Raw genomic sequence first — 25,996 nt, 5'->3', positions numbered from 1 at the left:
AAAAGTATATATTCAAAGTATATATCCACTATATTCCGGTTGGTCCCACAGTTATAACTGAAGATAGGATTGCAAGTTGAAAGCCAAGGCAATTAAGTGAGACCCTATGTCAAAATAAAATTTAAAAATAGGGCTGGGGTATAGTTTAGTGGTAGAGCACCCCTGGGTTCAATCCCCAGTGCTATTTGATAAAATAAAGAATTGAGTCATGAGGTCAACCCTTCTTCCGCCAGCAGAGCTGATGGCTATCTCTAAGTTGTTGGCTTTCTTTTTTGTTCTTAAAGAAAAACTGCATGAAGACACCATTCCTTCCATCCAGTCAGCCTTTAAGGCAGTTTAGAAAGACAGTGCTTCCAAAGGGTGGACTAGAAGCTGCCCACGGGCAACCTGCGGGCCGGGACCAGCCTGCGCACACAGTTCAGTTACCCTGTACGTTCTTCAGAATGTTGAGTTAGTTGACAGATTTAAAAATATGGAACTTTTTTCCATAAAAAATTTCGCGTTTCTCCAAAACTCTGAGCAGGGAACACTGAGCGTGGAGCCCAGAGGGCAGGCCCTTGAGCTGTGTGGGTGGGTGGGTGGTCCTGCGGGGAGCCTTGGCACCGCCCTCCACTACCTACTGGCGGAGGGGTACCCCACAGAACTCTACCTCCTTTGGCTGCCGGTTGGGTCGGCTCCAGTTCAGCCCATTCTGTGTTCCACAACCCAGACGCAGAACTCACGCCCCTCTGACGGCTGGGTGTCCGGGTTGCGCAGAGCACTCCCGGTGCGCGAGCCTGCAACACAAAGAGAGATGGATTTGGGGTACTCTGAGACCTTGGATTTAGTTTCAAAATGCCAAGAAGGCTTCTTTCTGTGGGATCATGGTTTCTGGAAGGCAGGGAGAAGTCCTGAGTTCAGGGACCCCCGTGTGGAACCCGAAGGCCAGTAGAGTAGTGCCCAGTCAAAAGTCCTGGCCTCAAGGGCAAGCTGGGCAGATTCCTTGACCTCTCCAGAGTCTCAGTCTCCTCGCCCACTAAAGAGCTGATGGGACGTCACAGGGCTGTCCTGAGACTGAATCAAGAAGCTGTAGCACCTTACAGGTACAAGGTGGACGGACGAGCACAGCAGAGGCGCCCTCTGAAGAAGTGATGGGGCCACGGCTGGCCTCCCAGTTAGGGTGGATGAAGAGCCCTGTCCGGGGCCTTCACCTCTCCGCTGGCCTGCGGTGAGCACAGATGTCCAGAGCTCCTGTGGAGGCCGGGTTCGGAGGCCGGGCCGCACTGGCTGCCGGCTCCACCGGGAAGGGGCGCAGGGATGCGGTGAGATTGGCTGGCCCGAGGTCTCGGTGTCCTCCCTGGACAGATCCTGCACACTCACACCACCTCCCTACCTCACAGCGGGGGGTCGGAAGACCCGCTGGTGGAGCACTGTGCAAAACGGAGGGAAGGTACAATGACAAAATGCAGCCTCTCACAGCCCTGAGCGGTGCCACCGCCTGCGTGGTCACTGGGAGCCGACCCATCAGACGCTCCAGACATCATCCCAGCCCTCCAGCCCCCGTTCACACTCCATGCGCCTTAGGCCCAGCGACCCCCGACCCCCAACCCAACGAATCTTCCGCGAGCAGATCTGGGGGGCGGAGGCGTCCACCCCGGCTCCGGGCGACTCCAGGACGCTCCCGCCGCCAAGGCACGGGACACTGCGCCCCTGGTCCCCTCCCAGAGAAGGGGGCTCACCTGTCCTCGCGGATCCCACCGACGGCCGCGGCCACCTCGTCCCACGCCCGATCCCGGGGCGGAGCGCGGAGCCCCCTGCCCCGGGGGGCGCGGCCCTCCTCCGCCGAGTCCCGGGAGCGCACCGGCTGTCCCCTCCCGGAGGACTTTGGGGGCCCGGGGGCGCAGGGGACCCGTGGGTGGGTGCGCCTGGGCGGCCCCTGGCCGAGGGAGGGGCGCCCCGGGCCCACAAAGAGCTGCAGCGCCCCCGGGCCCCGCGCGGCGGCCGGGGACAGCCTCCGCGGGGACCCTCGCCCGCTCGGCGCGCTCCCCGCGGCGTCCCCGCGGCCCTGGTCCGGCCCGCGCTCTCCCCGGGACCGGCCGCCGCTCCCTCCCGGGCCGCGCGGGACGCGGGTCTCGGGTTTCAGCCCCGCCCGCCGCCCCACGCGGCCCGCCGCCCGGAACTTCGCGGCCGCCCGCGCCCCACGGCGCCCGCCGCCCTTTGTCTCCGCGCCCGCTCGGCTCCTCGCCGCCGGCCCGCGCCCCGTCCCCGCCCGCCCCGGCGCCGCGGCCATTCGGACTCCTCCCGGGCCGGCTGTCGCCCGTCCCCGTCCCCCGTCCCCGGGCGTCGCGGGCCGCTCACCTTCCATGCCGACCAGTCGGTGCCGTCCGCCCGGCTCTGGCGGGACCCGGGGACACGGCGCAGGGCCGCCGCCGGCCAGTCCGGCAGGAGGTGGGAGCGGGCGGTGGTGTAAACCGAGTTACGACGCGGTCGCCTCCCCCCGGCCCCGAGGCCTGCTCCCAGGCCACCAGGGCGCCTCCCCCCGTCCCCTGCCGCGCCCCGCTTTTCTGCCTGTCCCCAGCCTCCTGCGTCCCCGACGCATCGGTCTGGGGGTGGGGGAGTTGAAGCCAGCCGTGCAGCTGCTACGAAAAGAGAAAACAGACCGAAACCCTGAAAACGGCAGCAGAACAGTCAGCTAGGAAGTTCCAAAGCCCAGCCCTCAACTCCAGCAGAAAGGGCTGCCTGCTCTGGGCAGGGCTTCAACTCCCCCGGATCCGTCGGCTTTAATAAACGCATTAATTATGCTCTTGTCTACAGAGTGATACCATCCGTTGGAGCGGCTTCCTTGTTATTATTGGGCCACTGAGGCACCATTTAGAACAATAATTTACTCTCTAGCACCTGCCAAACACCCAGACTGCTTAAGGGACAAATGGGATAATGAGGAGGAAAAAAGGAAACGGATGCCTTACTATTCCCATGGGATAGATGCTTTATTTGGTCAGAAGCTGGAGCTGAGCTCCTTTTAAAGTCTAGGTCACCCAGCAAGCCAGATGCTTGAAGCAGCTCAAAGCAGGCTATTCTCAAGAGTATCTCAGACATTTGTTCTGAAATCCCTGGTTATTGATCTAATTTACACTGACTCAGTCGCCAGCTCAGCTCTGGGGGGTTCCTTAGCCTTCTTGAGTCTCACCTTAATCATTTATAAAATGGGGACACTCATACCTGCCTATTGGTGGGGTTGAAAGGGTTAAATGAGATAGCACAAGTAAATCTCCCAGTGTCATGGAGTCTGAGGACTAAGTCCTTTGGAAAGTGGGTATGCAAAGGAGATCAGAAACTATATGCCACAGACCAGCGCTGAGGAAATGAGAATCCAAAGCAAACAAGCATGGCTCTTCCAGCTTCACCTCCCTGCAAGATGCAAAAGCTATCCTCTACACTCAGCAATCTTCCCAGCTTACTCTGTTTCATTTTAAATCCTTCAGTGGAAAGCATATTTTTTCCTCCTGCTCATTATCAAATATATTATTAATCACAAAGATGTTTTACCCCAGAGCTCGCACCCTCAGAACTCACCATGCATTCAGGGATAGAAACTGCTGCCAAGGAATTCATGTTTCCATTGCTCTCTTAAGATTGTTTCTTTTTTTCTTCTAGAGCTAATATCAAGCTATGAGCAGCATTTGGTTAGATGCAAATAGAAAAATTGTTATCAAAGTGTTTCACTATATGTTTAGGTGACTATATATAAGTAACTATTGTGTGAAAAAACACAATACTGATTTTGTGCAAGAATTTAATTTTATTTTTCAAAACAAGAAATTCTCCTCCCCCATCTTTTCTTTCTTTCTTTTTCTTTTCTTTTCTTTTCTTTTTTTTTTTTTTTGGTACCAGGGAATGAACCCAGGGGCATTTAACCTCTGAGCACATCCCCAGCCCTTTTTATATTCTATTTTGAGACAGGGTCTTGCTAAGTTGCTATAGGGCCTTGCTAAATTGCTGAGGCTGGCTTTGAACTTTCAATTCTCCTGCCTCAGCCTCCAGATCTGCTGGGATTACAGTCTTGCGTCACCACACCCAGCTCCCAAATTAGTTTTATAAGCCATTCTTTTGAAGGATCCTCCAAAGACTTCTTCATTAGGATAATAACAGGCCTCATCCAACTGAATCCCAAGTGTGTGTTGAAGAATCCACCTTTGATGAGACTTCTTTTATATAAAATGTCACTTCAGTCCATCAGGCCACAAAAACTAGCACGAGTACCCCCAATCCATTCCCCAGGCCAAGGCATCCTCCCTGACCCCATGGCAGCTCCAATGTGCCCTTCCCTGAGCAGTATGAGAGAGGCTCCTTAACACCCCTGTCCCCCCGGCCACCTCGGCTCCCTGTGCTTTTTCTTTATAAAACGCCTCCCAATTTACAATCTAGTCCTGTTTGTTTCTGAGCATTGGCTTGGAGGAGGCGTCCTCTGGTAAACTGCGGGACAGCAGGTCCTCCACGGAGTTCACCCAGAGCTTTCCCTCTCGCCCGGGCAGAGCCAGGGCCCAGCCTCACAAAACTTTTAAAATAAATGAGGACAAAAATAAATAAATGCTATCTTCAGGAACCTCTGGTCCGTAAGCTGCAGGGCATGGAAGAATCGCCTGAGATTTCTCAGATCCACACCACAGGCATGTGCAACAGAGAGACTTTTAATAAGTTGGACTCCATCATCAAGAAAGTGAAAAGAGAACCCCCTGCCCTGGGGGTGGTTTGTGAAGCGGGTCCCAGGACCCATTCACAGGGCGATGCTATTCCGCATCTGTTCCCTCTGTCCTTCCCTCTGCCGCAGGGAGCACACCCTCAAATTTCCTTTGGGAAACCACTGCTTCCTCTGGGGTCAGCCACGGGGTTTGTACAATGTGGGTCTCACTCGAGCTCCAGAGTTGGGCTCTGCGGGCCAGCGTCTCCTGTGTTCAGCCGCCGTGGTGGTTCAGGTTAGGAGGCAGCCTCCAGACTCTCTGGGCAGAGGAAAGCCTCAGAGACATTTTGCTGAGGACCCTGGACAGCTGGACGTCTTGTCTCGGTGGCTGTAAATGAAGCCTGTGGGTCTAGCTTTGGGCAGCCACTGTTGGACTACAAGGAGAAGCCAGCCCGAGCAAAGCCCAGACTTGCAGAGCACAGAAGAGGAGGGCAAGCAGAACCACTCTGCCCCGGGGTGTGTTCCGTTGAGCGTGGTTTCTCTGACAAACCTGGCCGCTCAGGGACAGGGCCCAGAACACTGCATCACACCCCCGGGGCCCACAGCTGGTGCAGATGCCTGGGACCCCACGTTTGACCTTCCAGCGTGATTCTTTCTTCTTTCATCATATCCTTTATGTAAGCAGTTTTCTGTTCTGTCTTGCTTCCAGAAAATGCTGGAGGAATCCTACAAAGAAAGACACAGACCCAATGTGGCCTATCGAACTGAGACCCAGGCACGAGGAAGAGCAGGCAAACGCACCTCTCCGGGAGCTCTTCCCTGCTTTAGGATTTGTACCTCTTACCTGGAATCAAAGCTGTACCTAACTCACTGGATGCCGGTGAAGACAGACCCACACAGTGCAGGGAAACAGCATACACAGCAGGCATCCAATAAATGCAGGTGCCCCTGTGCACACGTGGGCACACATGAACACACGTACAGGAGGTAGACTGTGTACTAGCTCCTACAGGGATCAAATGATTCCAGAATTGCAAGGCATTTAGAATAGGGACTGACACTTAGGGCCACATCAGTGTTAAATAACAAAGTAGAGGAGGCAGGGCAGGGAGATGGGGTCCTGCTGAATTCGTGAGAGGTAGATATCGGCAAGAAATAGATTTGAATACTTCCAAGTCTCGTAGAGAAACTGAATAAAGCTGTTAAAAATTCGCTAATGGAGATCACTTTTGGAAGGGACTCGAGTTTCTGCACTGCAGCCTCTCCAGCTCCTCCTAAGTCCGACCTGTGTGTGCAATGCACACTTCTGGGGGCTGGCAGGAGCACCTGGGGAGCAGGAGTGGACTCACTGAAAGAGCTCTGAGCTTTTCCCCAAAGCTGGTTCAGGCAGTGGGAAAGGATGGCCTCTGAGGTATTTCCCTAGTTTTAAAGTAAATGAGACTTCTCTCTTACTATCTTTATTAGATAGTAATATGGAAGTACTTATTTTCTAAAATTGCACATTCATTAGTAATATTATTTACAAGTAGGGCTGGGCATAGAGCTCAGTGGTAGAGTGCTTGTTTAGAATGTATGAGACCCAAGATTTGACCCCTCGAACTTCCGCCCCACACAATTTACAAATAACTTGCTTCACTATTCCTTTCTTTATAATTAAAGGCAAACTAAGCCAGTTCCTTTCCCAAATATGTCAAACAAATTGAGAAATTTTGCTAGAATAAAAAAAAAAATCTCTAGGTAGTTAACATCTCTAAAAACCAATGAAATAAGAGCTATGTTGACATGAAAAGTTGTCCATGATATAGTAAATGAAAAAGCTCCCCAAAATGTAAAAATAGTACAACTGCACTTTTATAAAGTGTGTGTGTGCACCTGTGCATGTTCTGTTGTTGTTTTGTTTTGTGTTGCTTTGTTTTTTGCGGTGCTGGGGATGGAATCCCGGGTCCTTAAACATCCACTAGTAGAAAAAATGGAGACTGAGATGGAGATTAATGACGGGGGTCAGAGATTTGGTTGGTCATGTTGTTTGCAACGTCTGTCTATTGGTCATCCAGGGAGGGATTGCCGCAGTCTCTGGCTGGGCACAAATCACGAGTCGCCACACAGCTTGTAGATTCAAACAGCAATTCTTTATTCTCGAACTCACACCGGCCATCTACAAACACGTTCTGGGGAAATCCACGTTCTCTGCCCAAATCCACTCTCTCCCAAATCCACTCTGCATGGGCTTCTGTCTCCCAAAATATACTGTCTGACCCTAAGAACTCAAGAGGAACTCAGCAGCAGGATATGCCCTATTCTAAAGGGGGAACACCCTAATCTCCTATTATGCTAAACTGCCCTATTCTAAAGGGGGAACACCCTAATCTCCTATTATGCTAAACCGCCCTATTCTAAAGGGGGAACACCCTAAACACGGATCCTGCCCTGGTCCTTGAGCAAGGTCACCTTTCAGAAGTCCTTCCACTAGACAGCATGGGAGTAAGCTGGCAAGGAGATTGTCATACCTACTTGGCTGATGGCTCCCAGCAAGGGATGATGGAAACAGGTATGAGACAGAGGTAAATGCAGGATCTTCGGGGGACCTGAGTTGTGGCTCAGTGGCAGAGCGCTTGCCTGGCATGTGTGAGGCCCTGGGTTTGATCCTCAGCACCACATATAAGTAAATAAGGATCTATTGACAACTAAAAAATAGTAAAAAAGAAAAGAAAAAAAAAAAAAACAAACTGTGGGCTCTTCAGCGTACAGATTGCCTCTAGGTTACCGGACTTGGTGAGGTTATTCATGACCTTGACAAGAGGGCTTTGCAGAGTACAAGGACCAAAGCCCAATTGGAGCCAGCTTAATAGTGAGGAAAGGAGAGAAACTGGGTGAGTGCAGAAAGTGAGGAGTTTTTAAAGTAGTACGACTCCATTTTCATAAAGTGTGTGTGTGCCTGTGCAAGACCCCCGGTACGGCCTGGCGTGGAAGGGGGCGCCAAGGGTAGGTTTTCCTCTCTTCCTGCCCCTGGAAATGGAAGCCAGGGCCCCATGCATGCGAGAACGGTGCTCCTGCACGGAGCCACAGCCCTGGCCCTTGTTTTCTTCTTACAGAGAAGACAACAGCATGTTTCTGCACTGATAGTAACAATCACGTAGAAAGGATGGAGGAGAGAGAGGGGAAACTGCTGGCAGGCGGCCAGACTGTGCCTGGTGCCGGGTTGGCTGAGGCAGGGCAGGGACAGTCATCTGGGTGCTGGGGGGGCCGCCCTGGGCACTGGTCTGTGGACATTCCAGGGCTTCCATCTTCCTCAGGAAGTAGGAAGTCAGATAAAAAGCCAACACTGAATAAGAGCTGGGAGTTAGAAAAGAAGCTGTGAAAGCCCCCTCCAGGAGGGCAGGTGACCGCTGTGGCAGAGAGAGTGGGTGCCCGCTGGGGCGCACACCCGCTGGGGCGGGAACTTAAAGTTGGGGCTGGGGATTATTAGCTCAGCGGCAGAGCACTTGCCAACAGGAGTGAGGCCCTGGGTTCCATCCCCAGCACACGAACAAAAGGATTTTGAAGTGGGCCTGTCAGATGCAGAGAGAGAGAGAGAGAGAGAGAGAGAGAGAGAGAGAGAATATTTCATCAAATAATCCATTACAAGATACCGCTGATAGCGAGAAGCAGCATGATTTCAGAGATGATAAATGTGAAAGAATATCTCAAACACTGTTTCTTAGCATTGGTGAAACATATTCATTATTTCACTGCAAGTGTATGTGTGTGTAAATAAACCAGCGTTCACAGACACATATCTATGCACCCAGCTCTACACAGCACTGAAAGACCCACCGATTCCCTGTCCAAGAAAGACGCACGAGGCACTGGCTGCAAACGCAAGAGGTTTATTCAGACACAGACGCCTGTGGGTGCTCAGCAAAACCTCAGCCGGAGCTTTGGTGAACTGGCACACCGGGCTTTGGGGTACAGGTCTTTTATAGGATAATGGGGCAGGTTTCGCGCGCGCGGTAAGCAACAGGTTTCTTATTGGTTATTTTGAACCCAGCATATAGATTACCTAAAGGGCAAAGTTGTTCTTCACTTTATGTTATCAGTTCCTATTTGCCTAAGAATGCCCTGGGACCTGTTTTTTTTTGTTCTTTTTCCAACCATCCTGTCCTTTCACAATAGACTACCCTTAACTGATTAACAGATAGACCTCTCCGGTGTTTAGTGGGTTAGCAACACGCCCTGATGGTTTCACAATGGGGCCTGGGGTTTCTGGGCTGGGGTCTTTCAGCACAACTTCCTGGGCCCTTTACTGAGAATACGTGTGCCCCTATCAGTGTCCCAATTTAAGGTCTGACAAGGTTTTTCATTTCATTTACAGGTTTTCACCATATTGCTAAGAGAATGTGTGGGTATTTTAAAAATTTTAATTGGTGCACTATAATTATACCCAAGCGTGGGATTCATCATGCCACATCTGTACCTGCACGTAACTCCTCAGTCTCATTCCCCAGTACCTTCCCTCTTCCTCCCCGCCTCATGTGCCACATGTCTCGTGTCTGTCTGCGTCTGTGTGTGTATCTCGGTGTGTCCGTGTCTGTGTGTGTCTCTCTGTGTGTGCCTGTGCCTGTGTCTGTGTGTGTGTGTCTCTCTGTGTGTGTCTGTCTCTGTGTGTGTGTGTGTCTCTGCATGTGTGTCTGTCTCTGTGTGTCTGTGTGTGTCTCTCTGTGTGTGCCTATACCTGTGTCTGTGTGTCTGTGTCTGTCTGTCTCTCTCTGTGTGTATGTGTGTGTGTGTGTGTCTCTGTGCGTGTGTCTGTCTCTGTGTGTCTGTGTGTGTCTCTGTGTGTGTGTCTGTCTCTGTGTGTCTGTGTGTGTCTCTCTGTCTGTGCCTGTGTGTGTGTCTGTGTATGTCTGTGTCTGTGTGTCTGTGTCTGTGTCTGTCTGTCTGTCTCTGTGTGTATGTGTGTGTGTGAGAGAGAGTGTGTTGTGGTGCTATGGATCATCAAGGCTTGGCACATGCTGAGCAAGAGCTCTACCTCTGAGCTCGGGTCTCCTCCGGCCTGCCGTGTGCTCTATTAGCTCTTCCAAGGGAGTACGTGTCATTGTCTAGGGCCTCACCCATTGTCACAGCAGAGCACAGGGAGGGGCAGGGAGCAGCCACTGGACCCCAGCTTTGGTAACTGCCCAACCAAGTTAAATCCTCTTCTGCTGGGCCCCGTGCCTCTGATGGGCCCTGCCGACCCACTCTGACGGTCCCGGGGGTGCGGGAGGATCCCTGTCTGTAGGTCTCCACCTGGAGATCTTCCCAGGCCCTTGGACATCCGCACACAGAGGACCCACGACCTCACAGCTGCACACACCGGGGTGTGTGTGTGTGTGTGTGTGTGTGTGTGTGTGCGTGAATCTCCAGAGCACAGTGATCAGTTTTAAGAAGAGCCCGGGGACATACATGGCTGGTTCCATTTCGATAAAGTGCAGAAGGAGGTGACACTGACCTCTGCTAGGAGGAGCGCGATGTTGAGGCGGGGAGGGCCTGGGGGCCTGAGTGGCGGTGTGTCTTTGTGTGTCCTCTGGTGTCTGTGATGTCCCTCGGAAAGCCGTTTTTCAAGCTACACTGACGCACCTATTTCACTAATCAGGAGGCATCACTCCACAGTGTGGCCGGTGCTCCACAGGAAGGCTGAAGGGAAACAGCGCTGGGGGCCGCGACCCTCCGTCCTCTCCCCTCTGCCCACACGACCATCAGACAGAAGCAAAGGCAAGAGCCTCGAAAGTACCCTCCTGAGTCCTGTGAGCTCACAGTGCCCAGGACCTGAGGAGGGTCCTGGACACCCCGAGTTGAAGTCAAGTCGGCTGGGGGCCAGGGGTCTGGGACTTGGACTGACGTCTGGAGGGGGGCCCTCTGTCTACACCAACTGCAAGAGTTAGTGTCAGAATCGAATCAAGTTGTGGGACACCCACTGGGAGTAGGAGAATGGGGGCATGGAGAAGTGTTGGAAAAGACACCACGGAGTGTTTGGGTTCTTCGCGGCCGCCCAAGATGAACCGATTCCTCGGGAAAGCGAAACCCAAGGCTCCACCGCCCAGCCTGACCGACTGCATTGGCACAGTGGACAGCAGAGCAGAATCCATTGACAAGAAGATTTCCCGATTGGATGCTGAGCTAGTGAAGTATAAGGATCAAATAAAAAAGATGAGAGAGGGTCCTGCCAAGAATATGGTCAAGCAGAAAGCGTTGCGGGTTTTAAAGCAAAAGCAGGTATATGAGCAACAGCAGGACAACCTCGCCCAACAGTCCTTTAACATGGAACAAGCCAATTACACCATCCAGTCACTGAAGGACACCAAAACTACGGTTGACGCTATGAAACTGGGAGTAAAGGAAATGAAGAAGGCATACAAGGAAGTGAAAATTGACCAGATTGAGGATTTACAAGACCAGCTAGAGGATATGATGGAAGATGCAAATGAAATTCAAGAAGCACTAAGTTGTAGCTACGGCACCCCAGAATTAGATGAAGATGCCCTGGAAGCAGAGTTGGATGCACTGGGTGGTGAGCTTCTGGCTGATGAAGATAGTTCTTACTTGGATGAAGCAGCATCTGCACCTGCAATTCCAGTGGGTGTTCCCACTGACACAAAAAACAAGGATGGAGTCCTGGTGGATGAATTTGGATTGCCACAGATACCTGCTTCATAGACTTTCATCATTCAAGTACACATGTAAAATAAACACATATTGTGGGACTAGGAAATATATCCAGATTTTCCATAACAGACTTAAGTTCCTTTCCCTTCTTTGAAGGAAAGGTTAATTACACTGCTCTTTTATTTTTTTTCTGTTAAGAAATTCATTGCTTGGGGAAGCTTTCTTATACTAAAATTTGACTCTTTTTATTTTATGAAAGATTAACTTAAAAGTATCTTTGGCTTTTGTATGACTCATTTTCACTCATTAATAACAATTTGAAATAAAACCAAGGATATGAAATCTTAAATTTTGTGACAGTGTAACTCTACGGTCTCAGTATGACCTGATAAATTGATGAAGTGAAGATTATTGAGACTGTTCATATTATGATTCAAAACCATTTTCTATTGTGACATATAGGTGGCTCAAAGTAATGGCTCTTTTGATAGGTTTTGTTGTGTCTTGTGAGCAAATCATGTGTCCAGTGTTGGAATGGAATTGTCGCTACAGTATCACAAGTTGATATTTTGACTTTGTCGTTCCCTTAGTATTACAGCCTGACTTGTAATCAATAATGAATATTTCTTAATATTTAATGTATAGGACATTTATTTATACTCAATAAATATTTTTCAAAAGGGGAAAAAAAAAAAAGGAAAAGACACCACGGATTTGGTGTCAGGACGGAAAAGAACTCCAAATAAAGACACATCCGCCCTTCCATCTATAATGGTAGCACTCCCAGGAGTAGACCCCAAATTAAAAGTGTCACCGATAAACTGGAATTATTTGTGATTACAGGAGATTGAAAGGCCCAAGCATGGGTCAATAGGGGGTTGGCTGACCAAGTTGTGATCGTGTCGCACAAAAGAACAGACGATCCCTGTAGCCCAACCGCAGTGGCCTCCAAACTACCTGGTCCAGTCAGAAAAGCCAGGCACTGAGCAGTGGCAGGCCACCCTCCAAGGAGAAGAGAATAGCAGAAGAACCAGCCCCAAACCAATACAGAGATGATTTCCAATCAGGGAAAAGGACAAGTGGGTGGAAGGAACCCAAGAGGAAGTCCTTGCTTATGTGATTTTGACTTTGAAACTAGGTACATATTTTACAAAATTGAAAAAAGTTAACTCAAAAAAGAAGAATTAACCCTAAAATGGGAGAAAAACTAGAATAAATAGGTGGCATAAGAACTTGATTATTTTTCTGACACTGCATAAACATTATTCCAAATTTACCAGCCCAGAGCTCATGAGTTACCTTGTGGTTTGGAGAAGTCCTACGGGGCTCCCTGGGTTCCCAGTCCCCCAGGGTCACAGTGCCAAAGCCACCGCTGGCTAAGTGGGGCTCCTACACGGAGGGTCTGGTGGAGACTCTGCTTCCAAGCACCTTCAGGCTGCTGTGGAACTCAGCTCCCTGTGTGGCGCGACTGTCTCCATTGCCCTGCGCTGTGGGCCCCTGCTGCTGGATGCTCCCACACCCCTCCCCCCATGGCCTCCCTGGATGCAGAGCAGCGAAAGTGGGCCAGTCCGGCTCGGCTCCCATCTCTCTGGACCTCCTCACTCCCTCTTAAGCCAGGGAGAGCTCCCGGCCTTGAAGTGCTCCTGCCTTTGGCTGAGACCTACTGGGTAATATCCCCATTTAAAGGCCTACGGGGTCACATAGCACAACCCAGGCTCTAGAGTGACAGCTCGTCATCCTCACGGTTTTGGGGATTAGAATGGACTTCTCTGTGTAGCTACCTTCGCCTTCTGCCCCAACAACATGGAGAAAGGATTCCAAGTGTGTTTGGAGTGCAGTACTGGGACTGTCTTTCCCCAGTGGGGTGTGTTCTAGGGTCAGAGAGAATCTTAAAACAAGAGCCAAAGCCCCTCAAGTCCTCTCAGCTGTCTTACGTCAGTGGTATCTGGCTATCATTGTTTGAAACACCTACAGCGATTGCTTAGAAAAGGCAACAATAATTATGTTCCCATTGCAGGACCTGTGATTTTTAGTGAAGAAGAGATCGAATGAAGTTGGAGCAGATACATGAAAACCTACAGAGTAATTTGCATGAAGAGTCTGCATGATCTTGCGGCTTTTTCTTTAGACTATTTCCTAACACTTCTGTTCAAAAGGCAAAAAAGATAAGACCACCCAGAAGCAAGGGGGACTCTTGTAGTGATGAACACCCCTAACAGCCACATGTGGCCCCAAAATATCATTCCTCATTAGGGTGAGAAATGGACCTTGCATTTCAGATCCTTGCAGAAACGGACCAGGAAGGGTAGGAAATGGATCTGGAACATCTTCAAACACCAGTGGGGTCATTTCAAGAAAGATAAAAGAGCTGATCTGGAAACTCAGTTTCGCAAAGAATGATAATTACAATGGATTGGATATATTCAACACAGAAGAATCTTTGAGCTTATGTTTGATTTTTTTTTAGACTATTTGTTACCATTGGTGATTGCTAGGCAACCAATTTATTCCTCTGAAAAATGAGTAGATAAGGAATCAAACATTTATTCTATTTTTCCTATAGGAATTGCATTTCACTGTAATCAAAGAGTAGTTAGAAAAAGTTTTCCTCAATAAAAAATCCCAGCAAATAAATGCAGAAGGAAGGACAGAATTTTAGAGCCACCATTTTTTTTTTTTTTTTGGTACCGGGAATTGAACCCTTGGGTGCTTAATCACTGAGCCACATCCCCAGCCCTTTTTCATTTTTTATTTTGTGACAGGGTCTCACTGTGTTACTTAGCTGTGTTGCTAAGTTGCTGAGGCTGGCTTTGAACTCATGGTCCTCCTGCCTCAGCCTCCGGAGCCACTGGGATTACAGACATGTGCCACTGTGCCCGGCTAGAATCACCATTTTGCAGCCCTTGGTGAAGTAGTGTCATATGCAAGGCAGGAAAGAGAGTTGCCCCTCTTCTCCCCAAGTTCTTGTGTGGCCTCTTTGGCTAGATGTAGAAACCCAATTAAGGTAAGAATTGATTCCCAGGAGAAAGTATAGAAGTTCGTTACTTTTATTTTATTTTATTTTATTTTTTTTTTTTAAGAAAGAGTGAGAGAGAGTGAGAAAGAGGGAGAGAGAGAGAATTTTAATATTTATTTTTTAGTATTTGGCGGACACAACATCTTTGTCTATATATGGTGCTGAGGATCTAACCCGGGCCGCACGCATGCCAGGCGAGTGCGCTACCGCTTGAGCCACATCCCCAGCCCCAGAAGTTCGTTACTTTTATATGTACAAGGGGATCTTCCTAAGAGAGTGTTGTCCAAAGAAGTGATCAGAGTGTGCTTGTATGCTTTTTGGACAAAAAACAATAACTCTGTGAAGGAATGACAGATGGAATGGCTATCTGGACCAGGAGGTAAGTAATAGGGATGTCACCAGGAGACACGCAGGGAGGTGGGTGGAAGCTTGTTTACCCAGGATGGGTGCCGCCGCATGGCCAGTGTCTGGGGATCGAGGTTATTTCCCAGCCTTGGTCCGGGAGGCTCATCCCTCACACAGACTCTTCGAGGCTTGCCCTGGATGGACGTGACCCCTGCTGTGGATAGGCTTCCTGGTGAGTAGAGCTTGGCACAGAGACTGTGCCACTTTGGCTCCTTCAGCCGCAGTCGTCTGTGTCCCCTGCAGTCACTGGTGAATGGTGGTGGAAACCCATCCATCCTTGTGTCGCACACACTGTGGGACAGGGAAACATTCCACAGCACCAGGAAACATCCCGCATGCATCTTGCCTGGGGAGAGACACTGAGCAGGTCAAAACATGTCTATGCTCAACTCCACTTGAGTTTGGACCTGGAATCTCCCAAAGGTGCTGTGTTCAAGCCCCCAGCTTGGTGCTGTCAGGAGGAGGCAGAAACTTTATCAAATGGACCTTTGGGCAGGTGGTGTGCACCTGTGGTCCCACCTACTTGGGAGGCTGAAGAGGGAGGGTCACTTGAACCTAGCCTCAGCAACATAGTGAAACCCCATTTCAAAACCAAAGAACAAAGAAGGGGGCCGAGTGGGAGGTTTTAGGTCGCTGGGGCAGTCCCTCAAAGGGAGCTGTGGGTTCTGATCTCTCCCTCTTTCTCTTCACTTCCTGGCCCCCTCCATCACACACTCCCACCATGATGTGCTGTGCCGCCGCAGGTGCAAAGCAACAGGTGATCAGTCATGGACTGACCTCTAAGACTGCGAGTCCAAAGTTCCTTCTCTATAAGTTGATTTATATCAGGTTTTGTTGTAGTAACAGAAAATTACCAACACAGGCTTCAAGTTCTTGAAAACTAGTATATGCAAGCTGGAGAGAAAGAAATTCACTGAAAACCTGAGCCACTGGAGAAGGCAGAGTGGATTTATTCCCAAACATTTACTTTGTTCAGCCTTGGAACTCAAGATCGCTTATTGTTATTCACGTATTAAAATCATAACTTTCTATTCTGGTTGCCATTGCCTTCAAAAAGAAAAAAGTCACCTCACGCTTGGCCCTTGGAGGGGGGATTATGGTATAAATGTCAGCCCCTGGAGTCAAAGGACCTGGATTCTGGTCCTGCCTCGGCCAGACCTGCTAACGTGGGAGCCACAGGGGTGAGTGGAGGCAGGACTGCCCAGGGAAGGGGCTCAAGAGGACAAAGCTTCCTGCACTGACTGCCGCGGGGACTGAGGGCAAAACGGCCAGACTGGAGCAGGCGGCCCAGATTTTCCCTGTGGGCCGGTGGACAACCAGAGGTCACATGGGCTGCAGAGATCTCCCCAGGGCAGGGGCATGGCTGGAGAGAGCGGCTGGGCCTTGCTAACGCTCAAGTCATGGCAGGTTTAATTTCATCCTGGTTGTGCTTCCTTAGACGGAGGAGGTAGGCCAAGGCTGTGCCCATCAAGACAGCAAGGCGTGGGCTTTGGGCACCTTAAACTTGAAAACCATTTTGCTCTTTGGAGCATCTTTTGTCTTTCTTTTCCCTTGGGCTTTTTTTTGGGGGGAGGGGGTGGTGGTGGTGGGATTTTTCTTTGAAAGGAACCAGGAGACTTACTCTACAGAGAAGGCACTGTCCCTCTCCTCAGGTCAGCGATGAGGCCCCCAGTGGCCAGTGCTGGAGCTGCAGAAGCCGCAGCCCAGGACCCAGGCTGCTGGTTGGTGAGGAAGAGCTGCCCTGAGAACCCCTGCCCTTCCTGGGCTTGAGCAAGTGAGGGGAGGAGGGGGGCAGGAGGGAGAAGGAGGGAGGAGTCCAGGAAAGAGCAGAAGAGCCAGCAGAGGCTTGTAAAACATCTGGCGGGGTCCATATTCACTTTTAATAATACATACTTTTAATCATTTTCTCCAATACAATGCAGTAATTTGTTTCTCTACTCAGAAACATCAGACTCACTGAAGTATTTTGATCTACATAGATTTTGTTTTTTTTACAAAAAATAATATTGTTGAAAGATTTCTTCCAACTTCAGCTTGAATGATGGCCATATGTCACACATAAGGTATAGACTTAATTGAATTTAAAATGCTCCACACAGATGGCAATGTTCTACCATATAACTGTGCTGCGAGCACAAAATGTATGAAAAGACAAATATTAACAGTGGGGTGGGTGGGCTGATAAGATGTATGTTTAAGGTTGAGTGATGATTATTTTCTTTTTCGGTCCTGACCGGGCATCTCTGTTCTTCACAGTGTTGTGGGGTTATTAGGTGAAACATTTAAATTTGAAGTCCTTTGGCAACGAGGGTTCCATAAATGGCTCTCCTGACTCTTGCCCCTATTCCCGCCTTTTCATAAACCCCCCAGGAAAGTGGATCTCACATTCCAAAGCCTTATTTTCTATTGAAATTTCCTGTAGAACTCTGAAGGTTCTCATTGGTCTGGGAAACTCCCACTCACTCATAAATGGAGCTTCTGGAGGTGGGTTGGCCTCAGAACTAGAATTTGAACACGGAGCCCTGCACCCTCATACAGTGCTGCGAGTTTATGCTTTTGTGGTCATTTAAAAAGCAACTGGCAGTATCTAATAAGTTAAGTCAATACATGCCCTTTACCCAGAAGGTTCTATTCTTGCAAATCTATCCCTCAGAGTCAGAGCACCAGAATAGAAGAAATAGGTAGGCAAGAAAGCTTATTGCAACATTGTTGGGAAAAAATATAAACAAAGCACTGCTCAAACATAGAGGAGAGGATGAATAAAGTGTAACCACATGATGGGTTATGGTATTAGGCCGGAGAGAGTTAAAGTGGTATCAATCTGGAAGTATCTTCACCATGTATGTTGTTAAGAAAATAAAGCAATATCAGAAAAATTTTATAGGCATGTAAGTATATGAAACTGTATATTTTAAAAAAATGTAAAATAAATAATGACCAATCCCTCAATTCTTGTCTTATTATATGATTGTATAAGTGGAGAGAAATCAATGAGAAAACACACACTAGGCTGTAAGTGTTTCTGTTTTGGGGCGAGGAGAGGGCAAGGATGTTGTAAGAGACAAAAAAAAAACAAAAAAACAAAAAAAAACCAGCCAGATCATGGCAAAGTACCCGTGTGTATGAAGTAAAATGTACACGTAGGATGTATTCACATGTAATATATAAAATATGTAAAATGCACAAAAATGATGATATTTTAATGATATGCTGGCCTTTTAAATGTAGGCTACAAATTTTACTTCTTACATTGTGTTAAATGTGTAAAAATTTAAGTATGCAAATGGAACATTCTAGAAGATGACAAAGACAAGTGAAAATATTTTATTTTTATGAGACCAAGAGTAAATTTCTCCCTGAATTTTAAAATTTAATACACAATCTATGATTATGTAGTGGATTTTTTGTTTTTGTTTTAAGAGAAAGGAAAAAGGAAACCACTCTTGCAGACTCTAGAGAGAAGGATTCCTTCCTGCACCTGATGCAGTGGGAGGAGTCAGGTCCCTGGGGTTTGATTCTGAGTCCAGCACTGACCGTCGTCGCGAGCTCTAGGTTCTCCAACTGCAGACCATGATAGCAGCTGCATCTCCCTTGAGGGTAGAGGGCTCTGGGTAGCCCCTCCAAGGTGCAGACTCCTAAGAAACGCTGAACAGGGCCTTCATCTTTTCCTAAGGAAGGGTGAGGAGTGTGTGGGGTGGGTGGAGGGAATATCTACTCTATTTGCCTAGGGGTCTGAGTAGGATATGTCTTCTGCTGCTGCAGATATCTGTCATATTCTGTTCCATCTTGAGCGATAAGGATGGAACCCGAGGCCCCCGTCATGCCAGCGCTCGACCACTGAGCTGCACCCCAGCCCTCCTTGTGATCTTGCTTGGTCACTTTATTTCTCTGTGGTTCTGGTCATGGACTCTCTCAGCCTCAGCTTCCCCGGATGTGAAATGGGCAATGACAAACAGCTCAGAGCTGCTGACTGAAAAAGAGCAGGTGTAGGCCAGCATCCACTGTCCCCACTGACAGTTCCTTTTCCCATTTCCCTGGACGTTCCTAGCGCTTGGCCTCTGAAGGAGGAGCTGCAGCACTTGGAGTCCTTTGAATCCTTTGTCCTGATTCAGGTGCCCTTGGTTCTCTTCCTCCCCTGACTGCAGCCGGCCCTTGCTCTAACCCTGAGGGGTCTCCCTCCCCTCCTCCAGCCTCTTCTAAGCAGCCTCTTAGTGGCAGGCGTTGAGTTCCGGAAGCAGACTCTTTCCCTGGCAGAGCTGAGGGAGCATCCCCCTCCCCACACCTATGGGCTTGGGGAGATGGGAAGTGATGCCTTTGGTCTCAGGGTAGCGCTCTCCACCGTGGAGGGTGAGGGGCCTCTGGGATGAGTGGTTACTGAAGCTGCTCCTCCTTTCCTGGCAGTTAACTCCAGCGCGGCTGCTCCTGGGTGCGGTGGGTGACCCTCCTCTGCCGTCTCTGCCCTCCATCCAGCAGGAGCCAGGCCCAGTCTGCCTGGAACACACAGAGTAACGTGACATTCGGATTGGGGCACAATCCAGATCCCATCCCGGCCCTGTTTTTCACCTGCTCTGTCACCTAAGCTGACTCTAGAGTCTCTTTAGATTTCTGGCAGAGCACAGAATGAAAACCAGGGGGGTTTCCAGAGCACTGTCAGGGTCAAGTAATAGAACCCTTCACCATTGCAGTCTGCACTCAGACACCACGGGTAACGAAGGGACTTCACGTCACAGGCAAGCCAAGGTCAGCAAGACTATAACTTAGTATCGTGACTACTACTTTTATTATTATGTTACAGAAACAGAGATTTGAAAACGCCATCTAAGATGGAGCCACCAGGAGGTAGCAGGCTTACTGACTTCACATCTGTGTTTTTCACATTTTACCATGAAGTTTTGTCTTAACTGTATAACTCTCTTAGAAGCCAACCTCAACCAGCCCTCCGAGATTTTACTAGCATCAGGGAGGGAAGAGGCCCATTCACTCAGTTACTTCTCAACAGACCCACTTTGTAGCCATTTATTTAGAGAGGGAACCTCTGTGACTCCCACACTCTTTTTCCAGGAGGAAAATTAAGAGAAAAGAAAAAGATATTTCTTAGGGATAGTTAATTGAAAGAGATTAGGAAACTTAATGTGATATTGCAATTGAGTTGATTTGCTAATTGTGCCTTTTAGGAAATACTTATTAACTGAATTATGGTTATGCAGAAATCAATTAACTCCAGTTCTGTTAGGAAAAGATAATTGTTTTCATGTTGATAAAATAACGGAGTCCATAATAACCTGGGCCTGATTGTCTTCTGCAGCTTTGGATGGTGAACCTGTCTCTCTGAGCATTTCAAATGGTGCTTCTCCTTGACTGTGAGTCAGTCTCCTTTTCAGGTGGTGCCACCAAATGAAAGTAGGCAATGTTTCTTTTTTGTTTTTAAAAGTAAATTTGCCTGGCCGAGCATGTCACTCGCACCTGTAATCCCAGCAATTTGGGAGTTTGAGACAGGAGGATGGTCTGATGGGTCTCACCCATGATAGTAGTAACCCCTGGGATCTTTTCTTCTCGTCTTAACCTGAGTGATGGAACTCAGGTGGCAGGATGCGGGTGTCCAGCCCACCTCCACGTGTGGCCTCCTGCTTCTATTCACCATGAGAGGGGCCTGCCCCCACTGAGGATCCACTCAGATCTCAACCCTTGTCCTCCACCGGCTCACTCCTGGCTCCAAATCGTGACCTTCAGCTTAAGGTTTCAGAAAGGCTGCCTTTGCCATTTAAGTTCCATTCAAGTAAATTGCTCATTTCTTTTATCCACTTTCCTCACCAACAATATGTAGGGAAAAGTAAGAAAAACTTTTGTCCATAGAGCCTCTCTGGACAAAAAGAGCACAAATTCCAATATTGTTCAGTTTGGTTTTGTTTTAATCTGTTTCTCTGTCAGCTGTTGTTTTAATACTGGGTTCATCCGCTTCATCTCTGTCTTCAGAAGTTTGCATGTAAAGGTTTCCTTAGTAATATTTTGCTCATCTCCTGGAGTTTTAGAGTTGGGTATTTTGAACTAGAATTAAAGTTCAGAATTAAAGTTCACATAGAAGTCTGTCCTATACTAAAGGGTATTGCTCTTAAAGACATTTTTAATAGTGTCATATGAATTATGTAGTGTTCTCACAACTTTAAAGCAACACTTGACTTGAGTCAAGGTTTTTATATGTTTAAATTCTCCCAAGTCCCGACCCCTGCCCCAAGTCATTCTCAAGTCCCTAAGTGAATGTCCAGTTTTTACTAAAACTACAGAGGTGCTCTAAGAAGTAGGCACGGTTGCTTCCTTAGTTGATGTTACCTCTGGTTAGGATGGCGCAGGACAGTGGCTTCCCTTCACAGGCATTTCCGACACAGGGCTGTCTCCCATGGCCACCCGGTGCTCTGCACGGTTCCTTGCTCTCACAATGGGAGCACGTGTTATAAATACACTGCGAAGCCTCACCACGCTCATGTATCACAACTTCAGTGCCCCAAACATAACATCAAAGACAAGAAAGTCGACACCAGTAATGCTCTGAGTCCAGAGATGGCCTCCACCACAAGCCACCAAGCGCTGAGATCAGCCCACAGCACGAGGTGAGAGGCACTGGGGGGGGGGGGGCACACGTGGCCTGCGCCTCCTGCTCAGCAGCTCTCCAGGCAGGTGACCATTCTAAGAAATGACTTAGAAGCCAGAGTAGGAGAGTTAATTCCTAAGTCACCCCCTCCATATGGGCGAATACTGGGTTATGACTCAGACACGAGAGAACCAGAGACACGATTCCCAAGTAAGTAGTTCCCTGCTCCGCGTGTCTGGTGAGCCCACAAACACTAGTGTGCACTCTGACTTTGGGCTGCGGTTCCCCTTATCCATCCTTCTGGGTGTCCTCGATCCTTGCCAGGGTGGATTTCCCAACTTCTCTTTCAGTGTCTCTTTCGCCTTCCATTTTCTGCTCTGTCTCTTTCTGCCCTGCCCCAACCCCAGCTCCTGTACTGGCAGTACCTCCTGTCCCTCCTCTCAGCAGCACAGAGCTGCGTCTTGGCCCTGGAGGCAGGGGCATGTCCACTTTGGAGAACCCCTCTTCAGAGTCCATGGACTTGTACCAACAAGGCCCATCTCTTGCAGACCCAAACTGGAGCCAGTGCGATTGTCTCCGCCGGGAATTTGGGACGTGAGCCAGGAGCTAAGCCAGCCTGCACCCCTGGCATTCCAGCCCTGCGGCCTTCCTTCCTGAAGACGGGCCGTTCACGTTCTCCTCACATGCCATGAGGTGACTCCACATCCTTAAATGCAATCTCAATCTCTCTCTCTCCTTTGCCAAATATACTCCTTTGTATATAAAAGATACACTTTATATAAAAAGAATATACTCCTTTGCTAAAGCTAGTTTGAAGAGGCTTTTATTCTGAACCCAGAGTAACTCGAGCCATCCCCATAAGAGATAGGCTTTGTGCTCAATATTCTCATCATTACCTCATGAAGGGTACTGAGGCCCCTGCAGACACTCACTTCCCAGAGACCCTTCCAGACCTCCCTGTGTGTGTGCTGCCCCTTGCTCCCACTCTCCCCTGGGTTCTCCCACAACGGCTGCCTCTGTCTGCTACCTGGGCAGTTTTATCCTGTGCAGAACAGAACAGGTGTTCTGACTGCTGTCTCCGTTGTTTTGTTTTGAGATAGGCACAATTCCTTTTGAGGAATTTTTAAAATTTTTCAGTTCAGTTAGTGGGAACAGCAAGTCAGAGGATTTTTTAAGACATGGAAGAAAAATAACAGTAAGAGGTGATCAGAGATAAAGCACTCTAGGTCCTTATGCCATTTGAGGAGAAAGTAGTAATGGACAATGGCTTTGTTAGGTGTGCAAGGGGACATTTTCATGGGGTCCCTAAGCAAATGGAATCCTAGTACCTTGTGATCCAGAAAACCAGGGACTTTGTATGACCACCTACACAAGTTTCTCTGGCCTCGTGTAGCTGTAAGGTGGACAGAGCAGAATGTGAGTTGCTGAATTTCAACATAGGTTAGATTTTCAGGATTGCAAATGCTGTGAATTTAGGACACTTTTAGTACAACAGTAGAAAACAGGGCTGTAGTGAAATCTGGGAGGACCAAGTTACCTGATCCCACCATCCCAAACATTGCCTCCCTTCTCTGATGAGGTTGGTTCTGACTTGCTTGAAGATTCTTCTTGCTTGAAGGCATGGCCTCAGCTGAGGTAGCTAATTTGCAAGAGGATGCCAGTTCTCCTTGTGTCCCAAACCTCGCACTCCTCATTGACTGTGTCCTTAACTGTACTCACCGTCACAGGACAGGTGACAAAGTCAAACACAGGTAGAGCACTTGTAAATGGCAAATGAATCTCAATATTTTGCTAATTTATATTGGCAAAATCTTGGAAAACAGATGTGGGAATAAAATAAAAAATAAAAATAATAAAAATGTGAGAAATGTAATTTTAGAGTGAGCCAAACGTGTTAATATGTTATACTTAGAGATTCGGGATTTAATGCACTGGAGGAACAACTGGGACTTGTCTCTCAGTAGACTCAAACCTGAATCCAACCATGACTGATGCTGAAAGAAACAGATACAGATTTGACTTGATCTAATGCAGAAGTAATGCAAAGACACAGATTGATAAGAATGTAGTATGTAATCTGCTCACCAACCTTGTAATTATGTTCCTTGGGAAGTCTAGAGGACATGACCTTGACAATGAAATAATTGTATGAGTGAAAAGGGAGACGACATCCTTGGGAAATGCTTCATCGGCTGGCCTTGGTAGGCCAGGGATACAGGTGACTGATGCTCCACTGGAAGGATGATGGGCCACACACTAAGCTCTTCTAGATCTGTATTACCAACACAGCCCTCAGTAGAGAAAAGAAAAACTTGGGTTCACTGGAGACACAGCCCCTCTCCTAATTCCCAGATCTGACTCAAAAAACTCAGAGTTCACAAAACTCTGACCCTTTTGAGTGAAGGGAAGATTTGTGGAGGGGCAATTTGGTCAAATTATTTGCGTTGTCCGAATTACCCTGTCTGAATGCTATACTGTCATGCAGAAAAGAATCATTCTGGGGTAGAAGAGACAGTTGAATCCAATCACAGCGGATGCAGTACAGGATCTTGAATGTTGATGTTGGGGACCGAGGCCACATATTCCCCTGCAGAGGTCACAGTGTAGTTATTGTTCCTTGTCCAGGTGCTCTGTGTGGGAAACTTCACATGTGGGGGAAAAAGGGAGCTCAAGCAAATCTGATTTTTTCCCTCACAGGATTTTTACTCAGGAAATCCATGTTTCCTCTCTCTTTTTACATGCCCCTGTCTTTTGTTTTGGTAGTTCCTGTCCTTTGTCATCGCTTGACCATCACCCTGATTAAGGCCTTGTGGTCACCTGGCCACACTGGACATCTCTCCTCCATGCTTAGTCACCTAGGGTTCTTCTGTCTCTCTCTCCTCTTTTACTGTCTCGTTACAATGACCCACAGTTTTGATCATGTCATTAGTATCTGTAAAATATTAAGCATGAAGCCCAATATTGTTTACCATAAAATGCATGTGGAGGGTGGGGATGTGGCTTACTGGGAGAATGTCTGCCTAGTGTGCATGAGGCCCTGGGTTTGATCCCCGGCATCACCGAGAAAAAAAAGACATGCCAATGTATGATATATTGTGTGCATCATCAAGCAAGGAGAGCAACTGACTTAAAAGGGTGAGATAAATGCAAGCATTGACATTTGCTTCCTCCACCCTGGCTCAGTTTGTCCATACCGTGGGGTACATGTATCTCACTGTGAAGAGGTAAGTCGAGCCCTCATGACCTCTCGTCTACACAGTGGCCCCTAATCATCCAATGGAAAAAATTCTAAGTTCTTTAGCTCGGCACTTGTTCCTTCGTGATTGGGCTCCTGCTGACCTTTCTAGACTCTTGCCCCACCACCTTCCTGGCGTGTTTATCTCTGCAGAACCCCACACTTGGTGCTCCTTACTCACCCAGTGCTGGTCCACCTGTCCAGCCGCTGCTCCTCATCCTTTGTGTAGACTGTATCTTGCTAATGTGGGATCCGCCCCCTTGTGAGCCATTCCCAACCTCTACCTGTCCCCTCTGCAACATTCCATGTGCAAACATCTTTTTACCCAGGTGTTAGGTGGCATTGTTGCATTTACTTGGTGTTTCTTATACTTGGGAGCACCCTCCTTGAGATTACAGGCAATGTGCCCAATTTCTCTGCATCCCTGGCACTTGGCACAGATGACCAAGGTGCCTGGAGTTGGGGAGTATCTTATTTTATTCATATCATCCACTGTAACGCTGTTACATACTATTCTTCTAGCTGAGAAATGTAAGCATTCATTGAATGAATAAGCAGATGGGTGGTGGGGTGGGTGGATGAACAGATGCACAGGTGACTGGGAGAATGAGGAGAGGAGGGAGTTGTTGTAGAAGAAGATGTCATGTGGAGAGAGGAGTATTGCTGAGAGCCATAGCCCAGTAGTTGAAAGGTGACCCCAGCAAGCCATTGAGATGATAATGGTTATGTTAAGATGTGTATTCAATTGGATATTAGACCCCTGCTTTCCGCCTCCGCCTGCTACTTTGGAGCTCTCCTGGGACTCCCAGAGAGTTCCCATTTGTTGGGGAAGTGCGGTAGGAGGGATTTCTAGAGGAGGGACTTCCTGTTGGTGTGGTGTGTCCCTGGAGAAGGCCGTGGTGTTCGCGGGAGTTTTGGAAATAAAGTTTGTTCCTGCTTGAGTGGCTCGTGATTTTGTGCCCAGCCAGACTGCGGCAGAGTATGCTTTTTCCATGACTTCAACACTTTTAGTCTCCAACAAATTTTTGGATTGGAGGTCATGAAGCTAACAGGTTTAATTGTTAAATTTGAAATTTGAATAAAGATACCCCTATTAGAGAAAGACTTTATCATATCTTAGTTCTGAGTAAGGCACTTTGGCACTTCTCTATCAAGGCAACTTGGATGGAACTGTATGATAAAATGCATTAGACTAACTATACATAACTGATTAAGCCAATCAGGGGCCTGTTACCCTACACAGAAGCAGTTGAGGGTGGTAAATATCATGATTTATGCATATGTTTATTATCTAAGATAATGTTGGACAGATGGAAAACATACAATTTTAAAGGGTAGGGAGTCCAGTCTTATATCACTGAAATCATGTCTTGGAATTCTACTGTCACTCTTTCAAAGGCAGGATGTGAGTGCTATTTTGTAATAAAACAAACACTTGGCAAATAGCAGATGCTCAATTTTGTACATTTATTT

At 48.3% G+C, this 25,996-nt stretch overlaps 1 protein-coding gene and 1 pseudogene across 5 annotated transcripts in view; one reads left to right on the top strand and one right to left on the bottom strand.

The window, feature by feature from the left end:
* Gpr161 (G protein-coupled receptor 161) overlaps nucleotides 1-2,489 on the bottom strand; it is a 32,640-nt gene extending 30,151 nt beyond the window's left edge. The window contains exons 1-2 of one of the 5 annotated variants that reach the window (XM_076831497.2): nucleotides 2,338-2,489; nucleotides 650-776 (exon numbers count right to left, since the gene is read on the bottom strand). The gene's annotated coding sequence lies outside the window, so the exon portion shown is untranslated. Of the gene's footprint in view, nucleotides 1-649; nucleotides 777-1,075; nucleotides 1,473-1,718; nucleotides 1,876-2,337 lie in introns of those variants that run through there. The other 4 variants (XM_076831501.2, XM_076831499.2, XM_077105093.1 and 1 more) reach the window with 4 other exon arrangements.
* Nucleotides 2,490-10,672: 8,183 nt separating this feature from the next.
* LOC143379417 (charged multivesicular body protein 5 pseudogene) lies at nucleotides 10,673-11,398 on the top strand (annotated as a pseudogene).
* The last annotated feature ends 14,598 nt before the right edge of the window (nucleotides 11,399-25,996 follow it).

The sequence above is a fragment of the Callospermophilus lateralis genome, chromosome 13 (genome assembly GCF_048772815.1).
Source record: "Callospermophilus lateralis isolate mCalLat2 chromosome 13, mCalLat2.hap1, whole genome shotgun sequence".
Lineage (NCBI taxonomy): Eukaryota > Metazoa > Chordata > Mammalia > Rodentia > Sciuridae > Callospermophilus > Callospermophilus lateralis.
The sequence above is the reverse complement of the archived record's forward strand: the minus strand, read 5'-3'. Positions and strand labels throughout refer to the sequence as shown.